The following is a 15992-nucleotide window of genomic DNA, read 5'->3' on the forward strand; positions in this document are numbered from 1 at the left end:
CTCCACCCACTTTGTCGGGAAGCAATCGACTTTGAGCAGCGCCAACGGCCCAGGGTAGAGGCGTGTTCAAGGTAGTGACGTGATTGAACTGCCACTCAACCCATGGATTGTACACGGAAGCGCTTCATTCAATATCAACATGGAGCAGCGTCAAGCTTTTGACACTGCTGTAGATGCTGTAAGAAAAGTGTTCGACGGGAGATTCTCGTTAAAAATCGAGCAAAGAACAGCCCTTGAATCATTTCTTGACAGGAAAGACGTTTTCGCCTTGCTCCCTACTGGCTTTGGTAAGAGTTTAATCTACCAGTTAGCCCCGCTGGTAGTTAAATCATACGTCAGAGGAAAGAGTGGTGTAATTGACTTAAGCTTAGGCACAGCCTTTTCTGGCCACAACCAGTAGCAACCCGAGGGAGGCGGGTTGACCAGGCCATTTCGAATCGTATTCGTTATGGTCTTGGTCAGACCAGAATCTCGAAGAGATTTGAAAGTCTATGTTAATCAGGCTAAATCCGAGTCACTATAAGCCACCAACTGTAACCCATCATCACATTTCCTGTAACACAGCATCTTGTCAATTGTGCCTTTCAGATATTTCAGTACATGTTTTACAGTCGTCCACTGCTCTTCTGTTGGCGCACTGAAATATTGTGAAAGTTTACTTACGACACAACTCAAATCTGGTCTAGTGCATGAACTAAGATAGATTAGGCTACCCACTGCTTCTCTGTATTTCCTGAGGTCACTCATCTTTTCATCGTCATCAACTCATTAAGAATGATCTTAAATTCTAAATGACAAAACAGTAACATACAAACTATCAACACAAAATTAAATGAGCCTTGAAAATTCACTAAACATGAGCCCTTTTAAACAGCCAGTCATGTACTGCCCTAAGGGGTTAAACACATTAACTGGGTGGGTCAAACTATGAGTGCCCCCTATTATTTGGTGAAGAAGGCCTACATTCAATCCCACAGGGTGGATGAAGGATCTGCCAGCCAGACTCATTCATTTTTTTGGTCAGAGTTCAAACTGGTTAAAATGGGTTTTAACCAGTAAAACTTTAATCAAGTGACATACTTTAGTCAGCCTCCTTCAGATATGTTCTACAACAACTTTTGAAACATCGATACGCGTAACCTGCATGAAGATGTAATGTTGAGATAACCTGTTAAACCCTAAAGTGAGCATCATTTCCTTAGAGAACTCTTTAGTGCTGCTGGGATTATCCCCCCTGCAGATTGTCGATGGGCCTTGTCCGAACAGAGTAAGCAGGGCAGGGCCTTTGTTAGAGCCTTTCAGACAGAGATACCCCTCCCCGATTCCCCCTGATCCCGAGGCGAGATTGGTCGGGTATCCGTAATTGAGTCATCTGACTCGGTCGGACCTTGCCTTCCACAGCTGAGTAAACCAGCACAAAGAGACTCTGGCTACTTTCCAGGTTAAGTGTGCCGCGTGTGTGCACAATTCCAGCACATTAGCCCCATGCTGTTAAGATGCAAAACACTTTTACTTGACCTCTGAGATGCCCGTGGCTTCTTTCTGTTAGCCTCATTCAGACAGAGCTAAGCCCATAAGAGACAAAATGCTGCTAAAGATGAGTTGAACCAAAAAGCATGGAGATTGAGAGACTGGAGAGACTGCAGCACCAGCAGAGGAATGATAGATTCTTCTTCTGATCTATAAATACCACAGTTAAATAGTTCTGGAAAGCTTGCGGACTTCCACCATGTTTCAATCAAAGCAGTCTCTCCGGCATCAATCTCAGGTGTACTCACACAGAAAAAAATTGAATTGAATTGAATTGAATAACTTTACATTAAAGCTGCAGTCTGCAGGATTTGTTGTTGTCATACGTAAAGTCCTACTTTTTGGCATTTTAAGAGTTTACATGATCTATCAGAACGCTTGAAGTTGAAAACGGTGACCTCCGTAGTCGCAAAATGCAAGAAATGCTTATTTTTTAACCGAAAAATAAAAAGTTATTCAACTTTCTGTCCCGCCCCTTCAAAACACATGAGAACTCGTGCACGTAGACGTGCACGCCAGATGCGCCTACACGACTCCTCATTCATCAACTCACCTGTCATTTGCGATCATGGAAGACACAGTAAGTAGACTAGCCCGTAATGAAGTTCAATAGTCCAGATAAATAAGCGTGGGGACGAGCCTACCTTGTATCGCGCGTGCACAATCGGTGATTGACAGGCAGCAGAGCCCAGCTCGTAAACCTGATTGGTTACCTTTTACCGGTCCGGTCTGCAATTTTGTAAACAAACCTGCTGGCTTTGGAGGGACCTAGCGGGACATATAGGGGACCTAGAGAACTCATTTTTTTTTGTATTGGGGTATTTAATGTACTACTTTCAGAATCCCCGGACAGTTCCAGGCATTATGCTTGAAAAAGAGTTGCAGACTGCAGCTTTAATGCCAGCAGTGATCCCAGCAGTCTTCAGAAGTGCAACACGCTGAAAGAATAACAGGGGAGGCCTGTGGTTGCAAGAAAAGCTTCAAAGTTGCTTGATCTGTACGTTTCCATTTTTTACTAAGACTGAGGTGCCCAATATGATGGATTCTATAAGGGAAAAATTATTTTACGTGCACATCTCCTGCAAAACAACTTAGTAAAAGACATTAAAGCAGACATTGTTCCCCGTGATGCATACGAAAGCCATGGGGTTCAACTGGTCGTTCAACTGATTTTACACCTTCAGCGACGTGTTTTTTCACTTTTAATGCAATAAGCAGCATGACTCCACAGCCAAAGTCTTAATGACAATGATTTTGCTTTACTTTTACCTGTGTGGATGATACTCAAACAACAGCTTCCCATCCATCATATGGAAAATAATGTTAAACATCTGCTCTTACTTTTCCTCCAGCAGGTGGCTCTTTGATCAAATTCAGTATAAAAATGTGCCGTCAGTCCCTGACAAAAAGAGTCTGCTTATAAGTTCAGATGGATGTGGACTGACATGTTTATAATTTCTAATGAGATTAACACTCTAGACTAAAAGTTGGATCAATGATTCTGACACAACATATCAAACGGGATCTTTTTGCACACGTACCGACGTGATGCTTGTTAACAAAATGAAACACAAGTTGATGTTGCTCAGTGGTGGGGCTTCTCACAACAGCTTTAAACATACCGGGATTTTCAGACACTTTGATTGAATAAAAATGGACATAATATGCAAGTTTCAGCAACGGATCATAATTGAAGGCCTTAAAAAACAACCCATACATGCAGTTATTTTTCACTTTTATGACATAAAAATCCAAAAAACAGACACATGTCAAAGTTGTAACACAACAAAATAAAGATGCCAAAGGGGATGGGCAGCTTTACAAAGTAGTTTGTGTTCACATCTGGTGATCATTATGCCAACCAAAGCTTTCACTGCTTTGCTGCACACATAAGAAAATATATGAGAACAAACATTAAGGCTGAAGAAACACACGAGGCAGTTAAGCTGATCGTTATTGTATCCAGTGGATAGTAGGTCAAAAGGAAAGTGAGTATGAAGAGGGTACAGATGAGAGAGCACTGGAGCCACCTCGTATGTAAATGATCACTTCTCAACATAACATGTGGAAAGTGTGCGGCTCTCCTGCTCTTGTGAAATAAACAAATCAGCCTTTTCAGAATGCTGATAAATAGCGCAGAACAATTCATTTGAATAACAGCTTACCACCTGAGATCAGGTGTCAGCTATGAAAAGATGTGAACGTAATTAAAGGGTTTGAAAGGGCTGGCTATTCCATAAGAACAGCTTGTCATGCTTTCAAGTGGACAAGGGCCCCAGCATTTAACCCCAGCAGCTTTGAGGAAAGTCTAAGTGCATCTTCAGCCAGCCTGTTGTTGCTTTTTATTCTTGGAGAAATCACTTGGCCTGATCTGACTCTCCTGAGTGGATATAATGAGGAGGAGGCGTGCATCATCACCAGAAAACAATTACGTAGGTGCTTGGGAACCAAACAGACTGTACGGGCAGAATATTGCATTATCAGCAACAGTAGCTGTGAAGAATAAATGGCGTATAAATAAATTGATCAAATAAAATCACACAAATATGTGGCTTGTGTCTGCAATGGGAAATGGTACAACTGACATTCTGCCCCCGTCAAATGATTCTACATCAGTCCCCCAGCTCAGATGGGGGATGTAAACGTAAAACCCAATGGACATTGTTGCTGAATGTGTCGTGCTCGGGTCTGCTGGACAAACATTTACAAACCAAAACTTCTCAAAAGGAGGCCCTGAAGCTGACATGACCGATCCATTTCACCCGTCTGCACAGCAGCTGGAGGCTCAAAGTCCACCTATTTAGGACCAACTCCTGTGGTCCAGTCAAAAATAATAAACTATATTTTTCATGCTCAACAGAAACTGTGGTCCGTCACATCCTGTAGGATGGTCCAACGGCATTCCTTCCTGTTTCAGAAGTGATGGTGTTTGGTCCCAGTGGCTCTTGCAAATCCCCTCCTGTTGACTTGGGCCCCTTGGTGCAATACAGGAAGCCAACAGTCGCAAACTTGGGTTTTAAGATGGACAGTGATTTTAAATTGGACCGGCAAATTGGTGCAATAGTGAAGTCCAGCTTTTTTTGTATCTTAGTCTCAGTGTATCTGGTCTTAGGTGAAGCCCTTCTTTGCACATACGCACTTTGAAACAGTAATCAACGCCTTTATTACATCTCGGCTAGATTACTGCAATGCACTTTATTCAATTCAATTCAATTCAAAAATACTTTATTTATCCCAGAGGGAAATTAAATGTTGATGTAGCTCAATTAAATCAAAGAGTTATTATAGATGCTGATGGCTGTGGGCAGGAAAGATTTCCTGTAGCGGTCCGTTTTGCATCCAAACTGAAGAAGCCTTTGACTGAAGAGACTCTGTTTTCTGATAACAGTCTCATGGAGAGGATGTTCAGGGTTGTCCATAATTCTCTTGATTTTATGCAAAATCCTTCTTTGCATTATTGTCTCCAGAGGTTCCACAGTCGTCCCCAGAACAGAACCAGCCTTCCTTATCAGGTTGTTGAGTCTTTTTAGGTCCCTGGTTCTGATGCTGCTGCCCCAACAGATGATGCAAGAGGAAATGACGCTCTCAACAACAGACTTGTATTCTGAGTTGTACGTGGTACCGATAACAGATTAGATAAATTCACCCAGCAGGTTGACTGTTTTCGATTCCTTCTTTTACTAACTAATAGAACATACAATAGTGTGTGTGTGGTGCTGGTGCTCCTTTTCTATACAGTGTTGTGTGTGTTGGTGAAATATTGCTTTGCTTATCCCTGGCTTGGGTCTGTGGGACCCATTTTCAGGTTTTGCTGAAGGAAAATGGTATGAATACTTTTTTCACAATGAGATTCACTGGCCAGAGCTCAGTGCTACGCCGTGTGCTACCCCACCTCAGCATGCTGATAGCCCAGCTGCTGATACAACCTCCACACCAACAGGGCCTCCAGTCACCTCACGCTATGGTCGGATTACCAGGCCACCTAAAAGACTGGATCTCTGAAGGGAAAGAAAAATATGTATTCTGGTTGTTGCCAAATGTTTATGTTTGTTTATGAAGTTGCTGCTGCCAGTATAAAACCAGTTGTATTATGTTGCCAAATGTTTATGTTGTTGTCGCTGCCGGTATAATGTACAACAGTGATAGGTTTTGGCATGATAAAACAAGTAACTTTCTTGAGTACTCAGTAGGCCTTTGTTTCAGGTCTCAGTTCATATGCCATTGCTTTAATTAAGAAAAGGGAGATGTTGCAGGACATGTGCTGCCACCTAGCCTGGCGACGCCATCCTACGTACTTCCGCCCAAAGATTTTGGCTCCGCACATAGTCTGGCCAAATCCCCCTACCTCGGTTCGCTCAGTGTTTTGCCAATCAGCAAACAGTTGCGAGTGGTGACGCAGAACTCACGCGGGGAGTCCATTGTAGTCCATATAATTGTAGTTCAACCGCAGCGGAAATAAACATGGCGACGGAAGAACGCTAGAAGCTATCCATGAAGTTGTCTCAACTCTGGAGATCATTACACAATTAAAACGAGAGCAAGAGGAATGCCTCGTCAATTTTGTTAGTGGCAAGGATGTCGTAGCTCTCCTTCCAACTGGCTTTGGGAAAAGTTTGATTTATCAAATGGTACCGGTATAATGAAAGCGGATGTGGGAAGCGTGATTCGCGAGCAGAGCGAGTAGCATGAACCTCGGCGCATAACCAACGTCATTTCTAAACATTATCATTGGTTAAGGGAACTCCGTTACTCCAATAAATTTAAGTTGCTGGGTAAGGTCCCGCCCTTCAGGAATGCCTCCTCCTCCTCGGTTAGAGTCCTGTCCCCATATGTGTCTCTCAGCTCTTTATCTAAAACAGAGGTCTTCAACAGGGGGTCCGCGGAGGTACTGCAGGGGGGTCGCGAAATCTTTGGTTGATTAGACAATTTTTAACATTTAAAAAAAAAAAAAAAAAATTTTTTTTTTTTCAAACAATTTTTTCTCACAAATTTTGTGCACACGTGTGCCATTCACAGATGCTTTGAGGATTCATTGCCCCATCTACATGCATGTTTAAAGTTAAAATCTGTGGATTATTTGAATAGCTCAGTGTTGTATGCAAGATGTTTGTTTATAAATGGCAGTGGCACGGCAACCCTGTGCCTTGCACATGTTTAAAATAAAGACTTGAATATATTAACCTGTGTATTATTTGAATAGCTTAGTATTGAATGTACAATAACAGAGTAGCTATATTTATAAACGGCACTAGGCCCCGTTAAATATAAAACACAATTGTATGCCATATTAATAGTAGGGGGGTCCCTGCTCCAACTCTCCATCAGTTTGGGGGTCCCTGGCCTGAAAAACGTTGAAGACCCCTGATCTGAAAGCAAAGGGAAACCAGTGTTGACTTGGAGACTCGGAAATACTCAGGTTTAAGAAAGACTGAATCAATGACTAATTGAATAACTAATGGTTTACTGTAGAGGTATTTTGGTGAAAAAGCAATGTTATTCTTACAAGCTATCATAACAACTGTATTCTTGTTACATGGTACATAAACATTAGATAGGCACAGCTTCATGAGTTGTAAAGAATAAAATAAATCTGTACGTTTCCTGGATTTCCTTATTGTATAATATACTGAATTAAAAATACAAACTTACTTTCAAGACATTGGAGAAACTCCCTAAATGTTCCCATCATCAACTCCTCCCTAACTCTTCCGTTGCTCCCCAGTACAGAGTAGCTTGGTTTGTGAATACCAGCTACAAAATCAGCTGCTCGACCTTTGACCTTTCCTGGTATGTCAAGCAGCACATGCAAGCTGGGGTTCTCTCTCAGGAGTGATAAAACCTAGAAGGAAATTCAACACCATAAATGAAAGGCCATAAAAATGAGTAGTTATGGTTAAAGGCGGGGTAGGGGATCTTTTTCTGGAACATTTTTTTACATATTGCTTGAAATACTCTTCACACCCCCATTGCAACCAATTAATTAAAAGTTTTGACACAAATATGAAAAGTTTTAGTGGCCTCTAGAACGTACAATCTAGGAAAAACAGTATCCAATCATTGTGAACGGACCGTTCCTTCTCCCTGTGCGCGTACCCTGCTCCGTGAACGTCCAGAAGCTTGGCAGGAAGCTAAACTAGAGCCAGCTTGGCTAGCACCTAGCATTATTAAACGTATAGTTAGCATAAACTAAGTACTAATACGGCAACGATCGATGCTTGCTGGCAGAACAGCGCTCGTGCACCTTCGTGCTCGTGCGCGTTCATGTACTCTAGAGGCGTGCCTTCGGGGGAAAAGTGAAGAAAAGGGTTGGGACTTTTTACCGGTGTATTTTCAAAATGCAGCTTCGCTGGACTCAAAATCCAGGATCTCCTACCCTACCTTTAAATGGGGATATGGCAATTCTTAGTAATTTTACCACAGCACGGAGCAAATATGATACAGAACTGTGAGGTGAATCTTACTCCATAGTGGGACAAGCCATCAATGAGTTGATCAAGACAGCTCTGCCGTTGCACAACAGTATGGTATAGAACTGCATTTTTCACAAACAAATCTCTGTTGGCCATGGTGACAACAAGTGGAAGACCCTCACCTTATATCGCCATTAGTCACAGCTGCTGACTGCTTTCTCCAAATCATCCTGCAAGGTTGCCTGTTGAACCTAAATATTACAGATCAGATCTTTAAAATCTTATTTTCTCAGGGTGGTCAGTGGTGTAGTGGGTTAAGCAGCCGCCCCATGTACAGAGGCTACAGTCCTTGCTGCAGTGGGCCCCGGTTCGAGTCCCGCACCGGACAGTCGTTTGCTGCATGTCTTCCCCCTCTCTCTGCTTCCTGTCTCTCTCCAACTGTCCTATCATTAAAGGCATAAAAAGCCCCCCCAAAAATCTTATTTTCTCAAATGACTGCATTTAATCAACATTTACAGAAGTACTATGTAGCATTTCACTTACACTTAGTTACCTACCAATGGCAAGAAAGTCATTTTTAGTTATTTATTGGGTAATATGAAACCAAAATTATTTTGATAATGCATTCTACCAAAATAAAAGTAACTGTACTGCTGTGGAATAGTCAAAAAAAGCAAAGGCTTGCTACAATAGTCTTCAGGTCAGAATATTGCCCATTACCTTTTTAGGTTGAAGGATGTCCCCAGACACAATGTAGTCCACGACACTCGGGGACAGGAATGCAGGTGCTTCAGCCCCTACAGTTATTATTACTGTAGACTTCATCCTGCCAATGGTTCCATACAGTCCATTTTGCAAGTGGAGAATGTTCAGTCTTGGTGTGCATCCATTTGGTGTGCCTGAAAGATTAAATAAATTAACACCGCATTCTGTATCGTGTACTCTGGCATTTTCAAACCAATATATTTAGAAAAAACCTTCAAAAGCTCCACTGTCTTGGAAGATAGGCTTCACCAGTAATCGGAAAAACTCTCGCCTGGGACCTCCAAGGTCGGCAGCATCTTCCTCAGCGTCATGTTCATGGCTTGCAAATGTGACATAAAGCATCATGTCACAGCTTTGTGCAAAACAGGTTCTCTTAAACACACGTTGGGCTGTTGGCCAAGCATTGGCTCGACTGATATAGATCTGTCTTGTTTCCGATGTTATAACTCTCTCACTGTGAGCTTGTAGAAGGCCTGCAACTTCTTCTTTGCTCGGCATTTCAGATGACCTATATTAAAAAAAAGACAATGACAAAGATAAACAGACCTTTGGCTACCTCTGCATTTACTCCACTATCACCTTCAGTGCATGAGGAATTGTTCCATGTTGTTTGCGATGTTTACGCTGGTGTAAACAAGAGTTTTACTGTAGTAAAAAAATACTTGTAACTCTTACTTTAGAATATTAACAGCACAGTCTTCTAGTAGACAACACTGAATTGCCTCTTCAAGATTCTCATCTTCCTCCAGATGAACAGGGCTGAGCAAACGAAGATAAACAGGGACAACAGAAAATTCAGCAGAAAGCCCAGAAAGAGAGAGAGAGAGACTTATATCAGAAGTTCATAATGTAAATAGACCAACATCTACACTGCTGTATTTCTATGAAGCCCAAACAATATCTTACACAACTTGTGCCACATTATAAGGAAACAATCGTCTCGGGTCCCCTGCCTGGCCCTGATTTTCTCTTGAGTGCTGCTCTCTGTCTCCTGACATCTGGCCTCACTGTCCCTTGGTGGTGAAGGCACTGGACTCCGCATTGCATAAAGAAAAGGAAGTCAAAGGGAAATATTTTTGTAATGATGTTAATCTAATCTTATCTAAGTGCAACTTAACCCTAATTCCATCTTTTAAGCGTGTTTCCTTTAAAAGGCAGCCTTTAAGGATTTAGGGTGAAGCAAAACTGAATGAGATGAGCAAGGTTTGAGAGTTGCCTCTCCCATTCGGTACAAATGACTGAATTGTGCTACTAAGCTCTGTCTACATCTCTTATAATGACTTGTAGGTAGATGAATGAAGACATCCAATCCAAATACAGTTTACAGGTCGCTTACAGTGATCCCACTGAGTCTGACAAAACAAAAACAAACTGCTGCTTAAATTCTGTCAGGTTGGCATTTAATGTTAAGCTTTGGTCACACTACATGACTTTCAAAGTCTTAAAGGGATAGTTCGCCTCTTTTGACATGAAGCTGTATGACATCCCATATTAGCAACATCATTTATGAACATTTTCTTACTCCCTGCTGCGTCCTGTGAGCCGAGTTCCAGCCTCGTTTTGGCGTTGACGAAGGTAGTCCGGATAGTTGGCTGGGGTCACAAAAATAAAGCGTCTTGCTTCTCAAAACAATATCTGTTCAAAAGAGTAATACATTTGCATCACAAAATCGGTAGCCATAAAAAAAATCAGACCTCACAATCGCATGGCGCTATTTCTCTCTCCCTTCGTATCACTACAGGCTGTGTAAACCGAAAAGCAGACCGAGCAGTCCCCTGCTTCCGAGCAGTAAACAGGTGCAGCTGTCGCTATGAAGGGAGGCAAAAATAGCGCCAAGCGATTGTGAGGTCTGACTTTTTCTGGATAACCATTTTGTGATGCAAATGTATTACTCTTTTGAACGCATATTGTTTTGAGAAACAAGACGCTTTATTTTTGTAACCCCAGCAAACTAGCCGGACTACCTTCGTCAACGCCAAAACGAGGCCGGAACTCGGCTCACAGGACGCAGCAGGTTTTGTTTTTTTTTAACCCTTCTGCTTGGGGTACCTAGCACACAGGTTCCAGGTAGCCAAGGTAACCAGTCAGGTTACGAGCGGGGGTCTGCTGCCTGTCAATCACCGATTGTGCACGCGCGATACAAGGTAGGCTCGTCCCCACGCTTATTTATCTAGACTATTGAACTTCATTACGGGCTAGTCTACTTACTGTGTCTTCCATGATCGCAAATGACAGGTGAGCTGATGAATGAGGAGTCGTGTACGCGCATCTGGCGTGCACTTAGGCCTGCACGAGTTCTCATGTGTTTTGATGGGGCGGGACAGGAAGTTGAATAACTTTTTATTTTTCGGTTAAAAAATAAGCATTTCTTGCATCTTGCGACCACGGAGGTCACTGTTTTCAACTTTAAGCGTTCTGATAGATCATGTAAACTCTTAAAATGCCAAAAAGTAGGACTTTACGTATGACAACAAGAAATCCTGCAGACTGCAGCTTTAAGCTGAAGAAGCTTGGAAGTGGTTCCAAATTATGGATGTTATGTGTTATTTGCTGTTATTTGCTATTTACGCTTCGGCACGCACTCCGCCCACCCCTGAGGGTCCCCTTTGTACGGTGGGAACGCAAGCTGACCCCAAAGCGAGCCGAACCGTAGCGTACTGCATAGTGGAAACGAGGCTTAAGATTTATATGCAAAGATAAATGATCTTTGTAAAAATTGACAACAATGTCAAGTTTTCAACTATTTACTTGGAATTGCGTTGTTTTTTCTGCATAACCAGAAAGAAGATAAACGAGCGACTTTATCATTTGACCACAGATGTCAAAAGAGGCAGACCCTGAGGAGCAGATGGGCAGAGTGGAGTGGAGTGGGTCCCTCCGCTTTCCTAAAGTGACCCACTTGAACAGAGGAGTGAACTAACAGGTCTCCTGTAGTGTATCCCAGATATTTCATGAGGACCTCAGGATGCTGAAGGATTGTTCCTTTGAATGTGGTACAGCCTTCTGCATTTTCAGTGGTCAGTCCTCAGAACATGGTGGAGTTTTTATTTTCCCAAAAGCCTCTGCACGCATTCTCCAAACATTCATTAGTGGTTCTTGTAAATCTTTGGAGAACCACAGACTAATGTTGACTGAATGTTCTGTGTCCACGTGGCGCCGACACGCTGCAGCACTCGCTGCTTCACCAAAAAGCCACCTGCCAACTTTCATTTGAACACCGTTTCAGCTTCATCGATGTGGCATTATTAGGAGGCCACTTTTACAATCAGCAGTTAGCGTCCGACCGGCTTGTGGTGGTTGTTTTCCACCTTGTGGGTAAACCATTCATGCTTTCATAAAGACTATAAAATGTGGCAATGCAACCTGGGAAGTTTCAGTAAGAAGTAGAGCAGAATCAGCAGTTTGCAGTGAATGAAAGCTTTATTTTGACTCTGGATGTATACAGCTGACTGAATTTGGTTCAGCAGTTGGCAGAGTCGGAGGGTCCTGCCTGCGGATCAGCACACTGCAGAGCCGGGTCAGTCAGTTGGAAGACGATGGGCATCCCTTCAGTCCTCCTTCTGAGTTTCCTAAGAGACGCCAAACAGCACCCGCAGAGTAAACATCACAGCATATCTGCCGGCTTATGGATTTTAAATTCTAAAAAACATTTCTATGATGAGGAAAACCAGTTGACTGTCAAAGGAACAGTAGTATTCCTATGTTTAGGCTAAGCTCATTGTTACAGGTTATGAGGTTATGACTCAATCATTTTTTGTTTCATTTATCTAGAGGATTCCCAAAGAGCTATGGATATCACAAGGACTCTTGCTGAAATGATTGTTAAGGATATACACCTGTGGTTGAAGATGAGGGTTTTAGGAATTTTGTAAAGACACTCGATCATCGCTACAAGATTCCAAGTAGGAAAAATTTAATGGGAGACAAATTGTAGCTATTGTAGCTTTCTTTCACCACAGCACAAGAGCAGCAGAGAGGCTCAAAGAAATTCAGAAACAACCAAAGTTACCAGAACACAAACTGATCCAGTCAGCTGAAACATGGTGGAACTCTGTCTTTTACATGTTTGAGAGACTACTTGAGCAAAAGGAAGCTGTTACTACAGCACTTTGTCTTTGTGGAAAACGCTCACTGTGCTCGAGTGAGGAAGATTGGTCCATGGCTAGTCTCTCCATTGATGCCCTGAGACCATTCGAAGAGGTCACAAAAGAGATATCGACAGAGAAACATGCCTCAGTTTCAAAAGGGATACCCCTGGTTCCATTACTTCGGAGGTCAACTGCAACTCATGAGAGCCAAGGTATCAAGCTAGCTGCTGAGCTCTGATCACGATGCCAGCACCGTCTCAGAGCCATTGAAACCTTTTATGGTCTTGCTGTCAGCACATTCCTGGACACAAGATTTAAAAACCTCGGGTTCCGTGACATGGCAAATGTTGAAGCTGTGAAAAAACGACTGATCACTGAAATGCAGTCAGTGAACCGGACCTCAGTGTCAGCTCCTGAACCAAGTACAAGCTCTGCCACCGGCTCTGTCTCAGTGGCTGCTCCTGCAACTACCTCAAGCTCACCTGCAGCAATAGGTGGGATATGGGCAGAATTTGACTCCCAAGTCCTTGCATTCCAGGAACATCGCACACCTGGAACTGATGCCTTTATTGAAATGCGCCGGTACTCAGAAGAGAAGCCAATACCACGGGATGGAGACCCCCTTCTTTGGTGGAAAACAAATGAGCAGCCTCACTTTGTGATGTAGCTTTTTCTTTTTAACATAATCTGTTGTGAAACCAAACTTCTTTTTATCTCCTCTACTTTCTGTCTCCTTTGAGTCATGTCAAGGTCCTTGTACTTATCACCGTGTTTCGTTTCATAGTGTCGTCTAATGTTGTACTCCTTAGTTATAGCCACGCTGACTCCACAAACAAGACAGACAGGTCTGTCTTTTATATATGTAAACAGATATTCTTCCTCCCACCGGTTTTCTGCCTTTCTTTTCGACATTTTTGGGAAGGGGTAGCACGGTGAAAGTTTCTGGGTCTTGTCCTGATTGACGCGCCAAAACAACAGCAGAGCATTATGGGATTTGTAGTATTAGCGGCTAATGCGCTGTATACAAAAATCCGACGAGAACTCTATGGGCCCGCCATCTTGCCTGCCGCCATTACTGCGTGCCAGCAGAGTGTGACAGTCTGACAGTTGCCGGTGCCCTCTAATGGTTTTTCAATGAAAGCATCCTGCAGGGCTGCCGCTAATGGGACCAACACGCAAGGCACGCAGTAATCGCGGTGCTGCTTTACTTTCGGGTTTTGTCTATAACACTGGGTGGTCAGCTCTAGTAGTCATTTGGGATTGCCTCGCGGGCCAAATATAATTACACTGCGGGCCAGAGTTTGACACCCATGGTATAACACAACTTTGTGTGTCATGTGACAGTTTTATATTCAACAGAAACAACTCATCAACATCTTTCAGCTCATTTGTACAATTTCAGCTTTAACAATTGCACAAAATGCCACTGCCTCTTTTTTCTGTCAACATGAAGGACACATCCATCAACACGAACCTGATATTTACTGTCAGTTATCTCCACATGCTAAACCTGAACAGGGAGCGTACACTTAATAACAACAATAATGCATAAAATGGTGAAAGTCATCCAGTTCATCTCCTTTAATGGTAATTGTGAAAATGAATAAATAAAAGTAACACTTTCACAGGACAGTGTCGGAGAAGTTAAAGCAATAAATAAAGCGTGAGTGGTTGAGGTGAACCTCTGTTTGATGGCACAAGCCTCCATCTTCTCTACAGGAGGAGCCTGAACATCACAGCATCTCCTCTGCCGTCTCCTCCTGTGTCTGGGTGCTACTCGCACATCTGGCCTCTCTCACAGTCACAGCTTTGGCCTGAAAACATTACATCACATTTATTTATGTGTGTACACGTGCAGCATAATGTTGGCAGACCACCAGCAGAACTGAACCCCCCCCCCACAAAATGCTTTATTTTGTAATGCAAACCAAACCTTTAGCAAATATCGATGCAGTTTATTCAGGAAAAAGGTTTTCCACGAGGAGTAAAGGCCTGTTTTCTGCATCGCGCAGGCTTTTATTCACTCATTTCTCTTCTCTACATCCCCCTTCTTGATTTAACTCTCAGCCAACATCTTAAATATTTAGAGCTAATGGTGTCACATGCGCTCTGGGGCCGGACCGAGGTGCTTTCAACCTGTACCAGGCAGCTCTAAAATTATTTTTCACCTTTGTTTTTGGGTCCTAGATATCTAACACCTATTCCAGAACTGATCCAGTCCAGTCTAAAGAGTGTCGTTTTTCATCTGGACCCGGTTCAAGGTGGTCTAAATCCCCCCAAAAACAGTGAAATGGTTGCATGTCCAACTTAGTGATTGTGAGATCAGGACACACCAGAAACAGGAAATGATCCTGACTGAATGATCCAGTCAAAAGAAAGAAGTGAAACGTTCCATTTTCTCTGTCGTCTTTGTGTTTTGCTCTTCAGGACCAGAATCAGAGCAGAATCGGAGCAGAATTGGAGCACAATCTTGTAGTGTAAACATGTGTGTTACCTCTTGTATGTCCTTTTCGTGGGAGAAGATGTTGAGCTCTTCCAAAGCAGCCACAGTGAGTTCCTCAACACTCAGTGAGAAGCCCAAAAATCCCTCCAGGGTCTCCCAGTCTTCCAGATTCACACACAGGTAACACAGGTCTCTGATCACAGGCAGCTGAAGGATAAAACATCATTTAGTAGGGGTGGGGGAAAATATCGATACAGTGACATATCGCGACATTTGGCGTGGCGATATTGTATCGATTCAGAAACACCAAATATCGATATTTTGGTCACATACACCTAAAAAATAAACTTTGTATTATGCACCAAAATAAAATCAATTGCTTCTTTAGTCCACTAAATGGTGCTAACCGTTCACTGTCTGGTGCGCTCAACACAGCGAAGCGCGGCTCTCGTAAAATCTGGCTGGCACGTGAACTAGGTCATAGGTGATCACAGCACAGCAACATGTCGGGAGGAGAACTGATAAATGCGCCATCAAAATTTAAGTCAAATGTCTGGACTTATTTTGGACTTTTGAACAAAGAGGGAAAGAAAGACATTGACATGACACATGCAATCTGCAGGGACTCTAGTGCGAAAGTGAAATACTCCGGGAACACAACTAACATAAGAGTTCACCTCTCTGTTACCACCCAGCAGCACTGGCAGGTGAGGGGGGCCAAACGAAACCAGCGCTTGCAAAAACACAATAATTAAA

General features: G+C 42.9%; 1 pseudogene; it reads right to left on the bottom strand.

Annotated features, from left to right (window-relative positions):
• LOC142376968 (dynein axonemal heavy chain 8-like) overlaps window positions 1–9016 on the bottom strand; it is a 54072-nt pseudogene extending 45056 nt beyond the window's left edge.
• Between the last annotated feature and the right edge of the window lie 6976 nt (window positions 9017–15992).

Source organism: Odontesthes bonariensis, chromosome 3 (assembly GCF_027942865.1).
Source record: "Odontesthes bonariensis isolate fOdoBon6 chromosome 3, fOdoBon6.hap1, whole genome shotgun sequence".
Taxonomy (NCBI): Eukaryota; Metazoa; Chordata; class Actinopteri; order Atheriniformes; family Atherinopsidae; genus Odontesthes; species Odontesthes bonariensis.